Source organism: Papio anubis, unplaced genomic scaffold (assembly GCF_008728515.1).
Source record: "Papio anubis isolate 15944 unplaced genomic scaffold, Panubis1.0 scaffold1663, whole genome shotgun sequence".
Taxonomy (NCBI): domain Eukaryota; kingdom Metazoa; phylum Chordata; class Mammalia; order Primates; family Cercopithecidae; genus Papio; species Papio anubis.
The window spans coordinates 1-12,647 of NW_022161650.1; the positions used below are offsets into that span (position 1 = coordinate 1).

A 12,647-nucleotide genomic window follows, 5' to 3' on the forward strand; every position below is an offset into this window, starting at 1 on the left:
CAGTTGGGATTGGGGTAACACAGGCAACCCTGTGGCCACTGCAGCTGATGTCATATACGAAGCCCACAGCCTACCTGACCAGCACATCGTTGGTTACTGGAGCTCACCCAAGGACCAAAGCGACTCTGGCCTGCCTGTCACTGACATTTATTTGGGGCCTGAGGCCACTTGAATCAGCAGGTAGTGAAGCAAGTCAGGACTCAGGTTTGTCCCACCAGGGCAGTGGATTCCCTTTTAGGCCAGGTTATATCTAAATGCTCTGTCTGTGGGCACTGGCCTGGAATCAAAGGCCATGGGGTTCTGCCCAGTGCTGTGCTTTACTATAGCAGAGCTGGCACTGGGCTCCAAGGCAAAGTCCCATGGACCCTTCCTTGTCCTAGAGGTGGACACATTCTCTGCACTGCACTGCCTGGGGTTGAGGGAGGCGCAGTGCAGGTACTGCAAGACTGTCTTTTCACCCTCTTTAATGTGTCTTCTCTTGATTTTAAGGTAAAACCATGTTCTGTGATCTGTCACCTGATTTCTTTAGCTCTTGTGAAGGTATTCTCTGGCTTGGATTGTCGGTCGGTGGTTGAATTTAATGTTCCTGCAGAGACACAATCACTGAGATTCTATGTTCCATCTCCCTCCACCTCTTCTCATTTATTTAGTTCTTCCTCAATTTATTTCAACAATATTTCGGAGGTTTCAGAGTATGAGTTTTGAACTGCTCTTGTTAATTTCTAAATGTATTACTTGTTTTGTTGCTATTATAAATGGGATTGTTTCTTTAATATTTTAAGGCAGTTCATTGACAGTATGTAGAAATAAAATGAATTTTTAGTATTGTGTTTATATCTGGAAACCATGCCAAATTTATTTTGAATACTGTTTTACTGAATTTCTTAGAATTACATATGTATAAGAGATCATGTCATCTGTAAACATAAATAATTTTATTTTATTTTCAGCCAGTATGTTTTCAATTTTCTATTCTTTACTAACTACACCTCACTAGAATCCACACTATAATGTTGAGTAGAATTTGCAAGAGTGGACATTCTTGTAACTAATCTTACCAGGAAAGGATCCACCTTTCATTGCTGAGTGTGATGATAGCTGTGGGTTTCATAGATAACTACCACTAGTTTCAGGAAGTTATCTTACTGTCCATAACTGGAGTGGTTTCATGATGAAAATATCTACTATTTTCTCAAATACTTTCCATCTGTTGAGATGCTCATATATTTTGGTCTTTTACTATATTACTATGGTGTTTGCATTCATCGATTTTTCAAATATTAAATCAATAGATTGCATTCACATAGGGTCCAGTACATCTGCACACAGTGCAGTCTATTTATATATTTAATTGGATTCAACTTGGTAGTATTTTGTTGAAGATTTTTGATTTTATAAAACAACGAAAGTGGTCTATATTGTTTGTGATTCAGTTTTGGTGTCAGAGTAATCCTGTTTGTAAAATGAATTGGGAAGTGTTCTCTCCCCTTTTATTTTCTGCAACAGTGGGTGAACGAGTGATATTAGTTTCTCAGAGTGTTTGAATCACCTGGGAAGCTAGCTGAGATGAGATTTTTATTGTAAGGTTTTAAAATTACAATCCAATCTTTTAACCTTCCATAGATCTATTTATATTTTTTATTTCTCCTTTTAGACTGTTTTAGTTTCCTGTCATTTCCCCGGTTTACATCCATTCTATCCTGGGCTGTGGTACTTTTTTAATAAGATTTTCATTGCATTCTCTTTTAAATCATTTTTATTTTGTAATACTATGGCGATAAATGAATGATTTCTCTTCTCTTGCCGATTTTAGTAATTTGAGTCTCTTCTCTTTATTCTTGCTTAGCCTAAGTAAACATTTGCCAAACTTTTATCTTTCCAAACATTTAATTGTGGTTTATTGATTTTCTCTGTTTCATATTCCCTTTCTGTTTTCCTAACTCTATCCCTCCCACCTTTTTTTTTTTTTTTCCTTTTTTTCAGGGTGGGGTCTGGCTCTGTCACAAGGCTGGAGTGCAGTGGCGTGATCTTGGCTCACTGTGACCTCTGACTCCCTAGTTCAAGCGATTCTCCTGCCTCAGTCTCCCAAGTGGCTGGGATTATAGGCACACACCACCAGGCCCAGATAATTTTTGTATTTTTAGTAGAGACAGGGTTTCACTGTTGGCAAGGCTGGTCTCAAACTCCCGACCTCAAGCAATCCACCCACCTTGGCCTCCCAAAGTGGTGGGATTACAGGTGTGAGCCACCCTGCCCAGCTGGCTTAACTCTTGTGAATGTTTGTCTTTAGGAACATTGTATTTGGTTAATTAAAATTTAAGATTTTGGAGCATCAACTGTTCTCTTATATGAAAATAAAAGCATGAATTGGGAAATAATGGGTTCCCCAATTTTTTTGTGGGGGGAACAAAACAACTATCCATGTACATATAGTTTTTGGTTCCCCAGATCATTGAGCCAACTTGGCCAAAATAAGTAACCCCTCGTTCCTTATCTCAAGAAGGTGGTCTTACCTTCCTTGGAGACATTAAAATGTATTCACTGGATATAGTTACTTTTAAGTATATCAGTTTACTTCATGCCCCATTTTCAACCAGTTACTGAACCTGGAATAATTAACAGAATCAAATTCTGTCATGCACAGGTAAATAAGTAAATTCTATCATTTAGTATCTAAATTTTGTATATATATTTATATACCTATATTTTACTTGTAATTCAGTGAAAATAAGGCTTTGTGTGTATGAGCTGTGTAAAATATGCTGTCTATATTAATTCTCATCATAGTAAAGAATAGATTGAGTAATGGAATGTATTTGAATTTTAAATTTATCTTTCATTTAGTAGCAGAAATAAAATCTTAGCACTTGACTTGGTAAATTCCTCCATTTAAATTAAGATTTTACTTTAACAGAAACAAAATATATCTTAATGGGATGATAATTCACTAGTTTACCTCTGATGAATGTCAGTTGGTATTTTATCCATTGTGGAATGACACAGCATCAAAATAAAATAGAATACACTTAGTTAAAAACACAACAATTATCTTATTGATTAATTTAGACATCAGAAGTTTACATTATAAAATCAAGGTACTTTTGGTTTTTGTTTTGTTTTAGGATATTAGCGTATACCTACCAAACATGAACCATAGTAAAAACTGTCCAGTAACACCTCTAATTCCATTTTCAAATAACCTGAGTTTATGGGTCAGGTTGAAAAGCTTTTAGATGAGTCGTTTATGTTTCTGCATGTATCCAAATATTTGTTTTTATATCATGTAGACAACATAAGAAAATATGCACGCATGTAAGCCATTGCATAGAATGGTAAAGAATATATTCTTAAAAGAAATGAGAGTAAGATACATTCACTTAATGTTCCAAATAGGTCTCTAGCATCTCAAATGCACTATTCACCCATTACTTTCAAACAGTGTATCAGAGCCAGGCACCCTGGCTCATGCCTGTAATCTCAGCACTTTGGGAAATTGACGTGGGTGGATCAGTGGAGGTGAGCAGTTCCAGACCAGTCTGCCCAACTTGGCAAAAACCTATCTTGACTAAAAATCACACACACACAAAAAATGTAGGCATGGTGGCACACCCCTGTAATGCCAGTTACTTGGGAGGTTGAGGCACCAGAATCATTTGAACCTGGGAGGCAGGGGTTGCAGTGAGCTGAGATCATGCTACTGACTCCAGCCTGGGCAACAGAGCAAGACTCTGCCTCAAAAACAAAAACAAAACAAAACAAAACACAAAAAACATTATATCATGGTATGTGATTCATCTGAATTCAAAAAATTTTAACATAAATTAAATGAAAATTATTATACAAAATTTTGCTTATTATCTCTTTTCAATTTACCAGCAATTCAAATCTTGCTGAGAATATTTGCACTGTAAATATTTTTCTCATTGTTGGTTATATTCAAATTTGCTCTCATTTGCAAAGCAATCTGTATAAAATTATTAAAATTGTACATAGCTTTAAATAATATGTTGAATATAATTGTCATGTGATACATCTATATTCAATAATTAAAAGCACATGACAATGCTTGCACCTGATCTTAATATTACTTAACCTTAGAATTATGGAATAAATGATAGGAATAATATGGGAGACAAAAGACTGTGAGAAGCCACGTGTTGCATATCTTTATTGTTTTTATTAAACTTTTTTCCCCACTGCACTTACAACTAAATTTGTCACGGACCATGGTAACTCTTATTGTAATCTTACTGTAGGTACATTCTCTTAAAAGTGTAAATAAAGTACATGATCAAAGTCAAAAATATGTGCAAGGAAAATATAGAAAATTTAAGTTATAAAAAGCTACTGTTGGTTGCCAGCAGCCGGCAGGCTGGCAGCCCTAACACAGGCAGGACTGCGGAGTGCAGTCATCCAAGTCTGCAGCGGCAGCAGGCTGAGGCCAATGGAGATGACCCGGTGGCGCCCTGGAGTGCGGGGCTGAGTGTGGGCACATGGTTCCGGCACATCAGTGTGACCCGATTACAGGCCAGCCACCGTCCTCTGTGTGTGTAGGTGTCTGTGAGCCCCGGAGCCCTGCACCGCCCGCCCCAAGGCCGCGAAGAGGCCTTCTGCCTGGGACAGTATCAAGGCTGCAGAGTTTTCCTCGGCCGCCTGTGATTGGAAGGGAAGTTGGGATCTGAGTGGTAGCCATGGGGAGATGGCAGAGCTGCCACTGTCACTCTGCAGTGCCTGTAGGACTTAGAGAGCCTGGAGCCTCGGTTCATTGAACAGCACCCAGATCACCCTGTATCTGGAGACACAGTTCATTCCCCCCCCTTCCCTAACTCTGGAGTAAAATTTTGAGGGTTGTCATCTGGGGAAGCCACCTTGTCCCTTCAGCCATGGATACAGAAACAGTGCCATCGTTCCAGGAGACTCCAGCTGGATCGAGCTGTCACCTCAGTAACCTGTTGAGCAGCCGGGAGCTGATGGCTCTGGGGGTCTTGCTTGCTGGCTCCTGGTCATACACCTTCTGGTCAATGTGAGGCTGCTGTGCCTTCTGTCTGCATTGCTAGTGGTGCTGGGAGGATGGCTGGGCTCCAGCGTCTCTGGAGTGGCTTCAGGTCCACTGCTCCTAGAAGGCTTCATCCCATTGGCCACCTGTCCTCTATGTCCTAAGGCAGAAAGACAGCTGGAACAGGAGATCAACCGCACCATCCCGATGTGATTATTTGAGATTTTGTGCTATCGTGATACCGTTCTGTGAGCCAGGGAGCCCAGCCCCAGAGGAGAATGGAGGCAGCCATGAAAGGGTTGGTCCAGGAGCTTCGGAGGAGGATGAGCATGATGGACCATCAAGCTCTTGCCCAGAGTGTTCTGATTCTCTGCCGTTGTCACCTGCAGAGCTACATTCAGGCAAAGGAGGCCATTACAGGGAAGAATGGTCCAGTTGAGCCTTCCCACCTCTGGGAGGCTTACTGCCGGCCTACTGCCCCACATCCTGCTGTGCACAGCTCCAGTGCTGAAGTCACCTATACACGTGGCATTGTGAATTTGTTGCTTCAAGGGCTGGTGCCCAAATCCCACTTAGAGACTCGTACTGGATGCCATGCCGTGGTCGAACTCATCACATGCAGTGTAATCTTCCCACTGATCAGCAGGCTGTCAGATCCTGACTGGATCCACCTTGTACTCATGGGCATCTTTTCCGAGGCCAGAGATCCAGCACCCTGCCCAGTCAGTGCCCCTGAACAGCTCTCAGTGCCCACATCTCTGCCACTGATTGCTGAGGTGCAGCAGCTTCCAGAAGGGAGAGCTCCTTCTCCAGTAGCAGCCCCAGGGTTCCTAAGTTAACAGTGAATCAGAGAGTCCCGCAGGCCCCTCCTCAGAGGTTGAGGAAGGCCACACAGGCTGTAGGGGGAGATTTGGGTGGGATGTCTGAAAAAAGAAAAGTAGGAAACAACTCATCACATTTTCTATAGCCAAATATTTGAGGCCCCCTGTTCTTAGGTGAAGACTCAGAACTGGAGTCTCCACTGTCTGAACTAAGCTTAGAAACCATCATGCTCATGACTCCAGGCCACTTTCTCTCTGTCAGGATTCAGGATGCCCTGTGTGCTCTAGAGAGTTCCCAGGCTCTGGCACCCAAAGATGGTGAGGGATCTGAAGGAGAAGAGGCTGAGGAGGGTCCAGGGATAGAAACAGAGACAGGCCTGTCTGTCTCTACACTGAACTTCTGCCCAGAGATCCAGATTGACACAGCAGACAAGGAGATAGAACAAGGAGATGTTACCACCTCTGTTACAGCTTTGCTGCAGGGGCCGGAAAAGACCTGCTCCTCACGGCCCTCATGCTTAGAAAAGGATCTCGCCAATGATGTGAGCTACCTTGATTCTAGTCTGCCACCAATTGTGCTTTCCTCCTCTCCACCTGGTCCTCTCAGCTCAGCCACCTTCAGCTTTGAGCCCCTAAGCAGTCCAGATGGCCCAGTTGTCATCCAGAACCTTCATATCACTGGCACCATTACAGCCCGAGTGCACAGTGGCACCGGATTCCACCCATGCACACTCTGTACTGTGAAATATGAGACAACCCTTGACGGTGACAACAGCAGCAGCCTGCAGCAGCTGGCCTGCCACACTGTGAATTGTCGCTATCGGGTTCTTGAATCTGCCGGTCATCAGGAGAAGAAACCGGATCTACGAAAGTTCATTAAAAATGTGAAGGATCCTAAAAAGTTCTTTCCAGATCTTCCATTTGGAAACATGGACAGTGACAGAGTAGAAATCTGTAAGAGCCTCCTAGAATAATTCCTAAAGTGACTCTGTGCTATTCTGGAGATCACCGACAGAAAAAAAAAAAAGAGAGATTTTTAAGGTGTATTAATATTAACCTGAAAAGCAAATGAAATTCGGTGAAAAAAACCATAAAACATGTAAAAAATAAGCTGACACAAATAAACCTGAAATTGATTGAATATTTTAAAGGAAATATAATCAACAAAATTATTCAGTTGTACACTTGTTAATACTAATATTAACAAGTTATAAACCTAGTTGCCACGAGGGGTAAAACCTGTCAGTGGTTTTGGACAGTGGAAAAATGTTGAGAACGCCAAAAATTATTCCTCACTTTGTCTAGAGAAAAGACTTGAAGGGGAAGGAATGACCTATTACTTGGGAAAATATTGTAACACTGACTAATCAGTAGGTGGAGCTACTCCTATTATTAGCTTATATGTTCTATGAAAAAGAGTAGACAGGCAATCTTTTGTGAGTCAGTTTCATAATGAATGCCCTGGGTATTATGATTAGCATCTTAATTTAAAACTACCTGGTTTTGATTAATTTTAACACAAAATTTACTCCACTATTCCCTACCCCTTCTTTGTACTATTATTGTTGTAAAAATTTTGTATTTATACAATTGAAGACTATCAAGATGTTATAATTATTTCTTTAAGGCCTTTTTTAATCATATAAGAGAAGAAAAAAGTTGCAAATAAAATACTTTTATTTTGTTTTCTTATTTGCTGATATAATTACATTTACCTGTGTCCTTTATTTATAGACATGGCAATGAGTTGCTAGCTAGTGTCTTTCATTCAACCTAAAAAACTCACTTTGTATTTCTTGCAGGGCTGTTTGGGTAGTAATAAATATTCTGTTTCTGTTTTGTTTAAAGTTGTTCTACTTTCTTCTTCATTGTTGAAGGGCACTTTTACTGGATATAAAATTTTAGGTTGTCCCAATGATTTTTATTTTTTTATATGTTTAATATGACACCCTATTGTCTCTGGCTTCCATGATTTCTTATAAAAGTGACTATTCCAACCCTTGAGAATACCTTGTACTTGATGGCTCTTTTTCTCATACTATGTTCCAGATCCGCGCTGTTCTTGCTTTTCAAAAGTTTGACTGTAATGGATCTAGAGTGTATCATATGCTGAGTTCTTGGATATGCAGATTAATGAGGTTTTAAAAATCAGATTTGGAAAGTTTCAGTAATAATTTCTTAGGGATTTTCTGCCCTGTTCTCTCTCCTGTAGAACTATTTGTTGCTGTGCTTGATAGTATTACTGGGTCACAAGAGACTTTCTTTATTTTCCCTTCCTTTTTTTTTTTTTTTTTTTTTCGTTCCTCCAAGTTAGAATGAGTCTTCCATCTGCCTATCTATAAATTTACTCATCCATTCTTCCTCCAAGAATAAATCCTGTTGTTCATATCCTATAGCAAGTTTTTAAATTCAATTTATTTTATTTTCTAGCACCTTAAAATCACTATTTGAGTCTCATTTCTTATAAATTTTTCTTTTTTATTGAAATTCTTTATTTGACAAGATATTATTGCTAGACTTCCATTTAATTATTTATGCATGGTTACCTATAGTTTTTGGAAACATATTTTTAATAACTGATTTGGAAATATTTGTTTTGGGCTGGGTGCTATGGCTCACCTGTAATCCCAGCACTTTGGGAGTCAAAGCCCGGGTGGATCACTTGAGGTCTGGGAGTTTAGCCACCCAGCCTGGCCAACGAAACCCATCTCTACTAAAGTAACAGATTGTGGCAGCCATGGTGGTGCATGCCTGTAGTCCCAGCTTCTCAGGAGACTGAGGCAGAATCACTTGAATCCAGTAGCTGGATGTGCAGTGAGCTGAGGATCACCACTGCACTCTCTAAACCAAGTGACAAAGTGAGATTCATCTCAAAAAAAGAGAAAAAAAGATGAAATGCATCATCGGCCTGCTCAAGGGTTAGTTTCTATTGAGTTTTTTTTTTTTTTTTCCTTTTTTATAGGCCTATACTTTCTGATTCATTACATATATCATACTATTTTGTTGAAAACTGAACATTGACCAGGTGCAGTGACTCACACCTGTAACCCTAGCACTTTGGGAGGCCGAGGGACCCAGAAGAGTTGCTTGAACTCAGGAGTTCAAGACCATCCTGGACAGCATAGAGAGATCTCATCTCTACAAAGATAAATAAAATTAGCTGGGCTAGGTGATGTGCACCTGTAGTCTCAGCTACTCTGGTGGCTGAGGTGGGAAGATCACTTAAGCAAAGTATGTGAAAGGTGATCATGCTACTGCACTCCAACCTGAGTAACAGAGTGATACCCTGTCTCCCAAAAACAAATAAATAAATAAAAGAAAAAGGAAAAGAAAACTGAACATTATAAATAACACAATGTGGGTACTCTGGAAATCAGCCTTATTACCCAGATTTGTTGTTTCTGTGTTTTTTGTGGTAGTTCTTGCTGCTACTACCATGTGTTTGTTTTTTACTTTAAGTTCTGGGACACGTGTAGAATGTGAAGGTTTGTTACATAGGTATACATGTGTCATGGTGGTTTGCTGTACCTATTGACCTGTCCTCTAAGTTTCTTCCCCTCTCCTCCCACAACTCCACTCCCAGACAGGCCCCGGCGTGTGATGTTCCCCTCCCTGTGTCCATGTGTTCTCATTGTTCAACTCCCACTTATGAGTGAGAACATGTGGTGTTTGGTTTATTGTTCCTGTGTTAGTTTGCTGAGGATGATAGTTTCCAGCTTCATCCATGTCTCTGCAAAGAACATTTATCTCATTCCTTTTTATGGCTGCATAGTATTCCATGGTGTACATGTACCACATTTTCTTTATTCAGTCTACCATTGTTGGGTATTGGGTTGGTTCCATGACTTAGCTATTGTAAATAGTGCTGCAATAAACATACATGTACATGTGTCTTTATAGTAGAATGATTTATATTCTTTTGGGTATATACCCAGTAATAGAATTGCTGGATCAAATGATATTTCTGGCTCTAGATCCTTGAGGAATCACCATACTGTCTTCCACAATGGTTGAACTAATTTTCATTCTCACCAATAGTGTAAAAGTGGTCATATTTTTCCACAGCCTTGCCAGCATCCATTACTTCTTGACTTTTTAATAATTGCCATTCTGACCGCAGTGAGATTGTATGTTATTGTGGTTTGGATTTGCATTTGTCTAATGATCAGTGATATTGAACTCGTTTTCATGTGTTTTTTGGCTGCAAAAATGTCTTCTTTTGAGAAGTGTCTGTTTATTTCCTTTGCCCACTTTTTGATGTGTCTTTCTCTTGTAAATCTGTTTAAGTTCCTTGTAAACTCTGTACATTAGACCTTTGTCAGGTGGATAGATTGCACACAGTTTCTCATATTCTGTAGGTTGCCTGTTCACTCTGATGACAGTTTCTTTTGTTGTACAAAAGCCTTTTAGTTTAATTAGATCCCATTTGTCAATTTTGGCTTTTGTTGCAATTGCCTTTGGTGTTTTAGTCATGAAGACTTTGCCCATGCCTATGTCCTGAATAGTATTGCCTCGGTTTTCTTCTAGGGTTTTTATGGTTGTAGGTTTTACATTTAAGTCTCTAAGCCATCTTGAGTTAATTTTGGTATAATGTATAAGAAACGGGTCCAGTTTCAGTTTTCTGCATGTGGCTAGCCAGTTTTCCCAGCCTCATTTATTGAATAGGAGATTCTTTCTCCATTGCTTATTTTTGTTAAGTTTGTCAAAGATCATAGATGGTTGTAGATGTGTGGTGTTATTTCTGAGGTCTCTGTTCTGATCCATTGATCTACATTTCTGTTTTGGTACCAGTACCATGCTCCCTAACTCATTTTATGAGTAAACTGGTAAGAGACACAACAATGAAAGAAAATTTCAGGCAAATATCCCTGACGAACATTGATGCAAAAATCCTTAATACTGGTAAACCATATCCAGAAATACATCAAAAAGCTCATTTACCACAATCAAGTTGGCTTCATTCCTGGGATGCAAGGCTGGTTCAACATGCAAATCAACAAATGTAATCCATCTCATAAACAGAACCAAAGACAAAAACCACATAGTTATCTAAATAGACACAGAAAAGCCCTTTGATAAAATTCAACAACACTTCATGTTAAAAACTCTCATTAAAATAAGTATTGATGGAACATACCTTAAAATAATAAGAGCATTTATGACAAATCCATAGCCAATATCATTCTGAATGGGCAAAAGCTGGAAGCATTTCTCTTGAAATCCAGCACAAGACAAGGATGTCCTCTCTCACCACTCCTATTCAACATCATATTGTAAGTTCTGGTCATGGCAGTCAGGCAAGAGAAAGAAATAAAGGGTATTCAAATAGGAAGAGAGGAAGTTAAATTGTCTCTGTTTGCAGATGACATGATCTTAAATTGAGAAAACCCCATCATTCTCAGCCCTAAAACTCCTTAAACTGATAAGCAATTTCAGCAAAGTCTCAAGATACAAACTCAATGTGCAAAAGTCATAAGCATTGCTTTACAACAACAATAGCCAAGCGGAGAGTCCAATCATAATGAACTCCCATTCACAATTGCTACAAAAAGAATAAAATAGCTGGGAATGCAGCTAAACAGAGATGTGAAGGACCTTTTCAAGGAGAACTAGAATAAGAGAGGACACAAACAAATGGAAAAACATTGTATCTTCCTGCATAGGAAGAATAAATATGAAAAGGTCCATACTGCCCAAAGTAATTTATAGATTCAATGCTATTCCTATCAAATTACCATTGATATTTTTTCACATAATTATTTAAAAAAAAAAACCTTTAAATTTCATATGAAATAAAATAAGACCCCATAAAGCCACAACAATCCTAAGCAAAAAGAACAAAACTGGAGGCATCACACTACCTGACTTCAAACTATACTACAAGGCTGCAGTAACCAAAACAGCATGGTACTGGTACCAAAATAGGGACCCTCTTTGACTGATAGTTTAAGTCTGTATTTCTTGTTGTATGCAACCGTAGAAGCCTCTGTCCATCTAACTTTGTTGTCAGCTAATAACAAAAAGACACAGTCCTTAATGACTTGAGCCAGTAAACATCTCATCATTTGCCAAAAGCTTTATATCTATATTGATGTAGATATTCAAAGTTTCACATGTGTACCATAGTCTCTATTTCTTTTACACTTTCACCTATATTTCCTTTGTGTGTGCCCCATATTTTATTTTGTAGAGTTACAAAGTATAGGTGAAAGGTAGTCTTCTGGACCTTACCAGTGTGGGGGAGTAGATTTCTAGTGAGAGATTTACTCTAGCATTCCAATTTCCCTAAGATTTGAATTTCTTCCTTACTTTAAACCAGTAAAGATCTATCATCTTCAATTCACCAACAGTGGGCAATATGTTTATAGGTGTTTCACCCAACCAATCAACTAAGCTGCTAGCACCTTTTCTAATTCATTGACCTACAACATTAAATGGAGAATTTCTACTTAGTGGATTTATATCAATAAATTTAGCTTAATCCATTTTTATGTTTCTTGCATCATTCAATCCTGTGTTTATAATATCTATTCCCTAGAATAGAATAGAAATCTATTCTGGATTTCTGTTTGTATAATTAGAAAACTGAAGTTAGTACATTTGGAGTACAATGCAATTGCTCAAGTGTCACACTTTATACTTCACCTTTAGGGGTGTACGGGAACTTGAGTCTAGTGATGAGTCTAGAAGCAAAGAAAGTTGGTGGGCACAAATCCTAAAGATAATCAGTATCCTACAGATAATCCTAAAGATAATCAGTATTGTCCTGCTTAACACCTGCCTCAGGGGAGACCGTTATTTTTTCCTTAGGTAATTCTGGATTAATTCCT

The 12,647-nt window shown here is 39.1% G+C and overlaps 1 pseudogene; it reads left to right on the top strand.

The window, feature by feature from the left end:
- The first annotated feature begins 4,675 nt into the window (after window positions 1–4,675).
- LOC116272704 lies at window positions 4,676–6,803 on the top strand (annotated as a pseudogene).
- The last annotated feature ends 5,844 nt before the right edge of the window (window positions 6,804–12,647 follow it).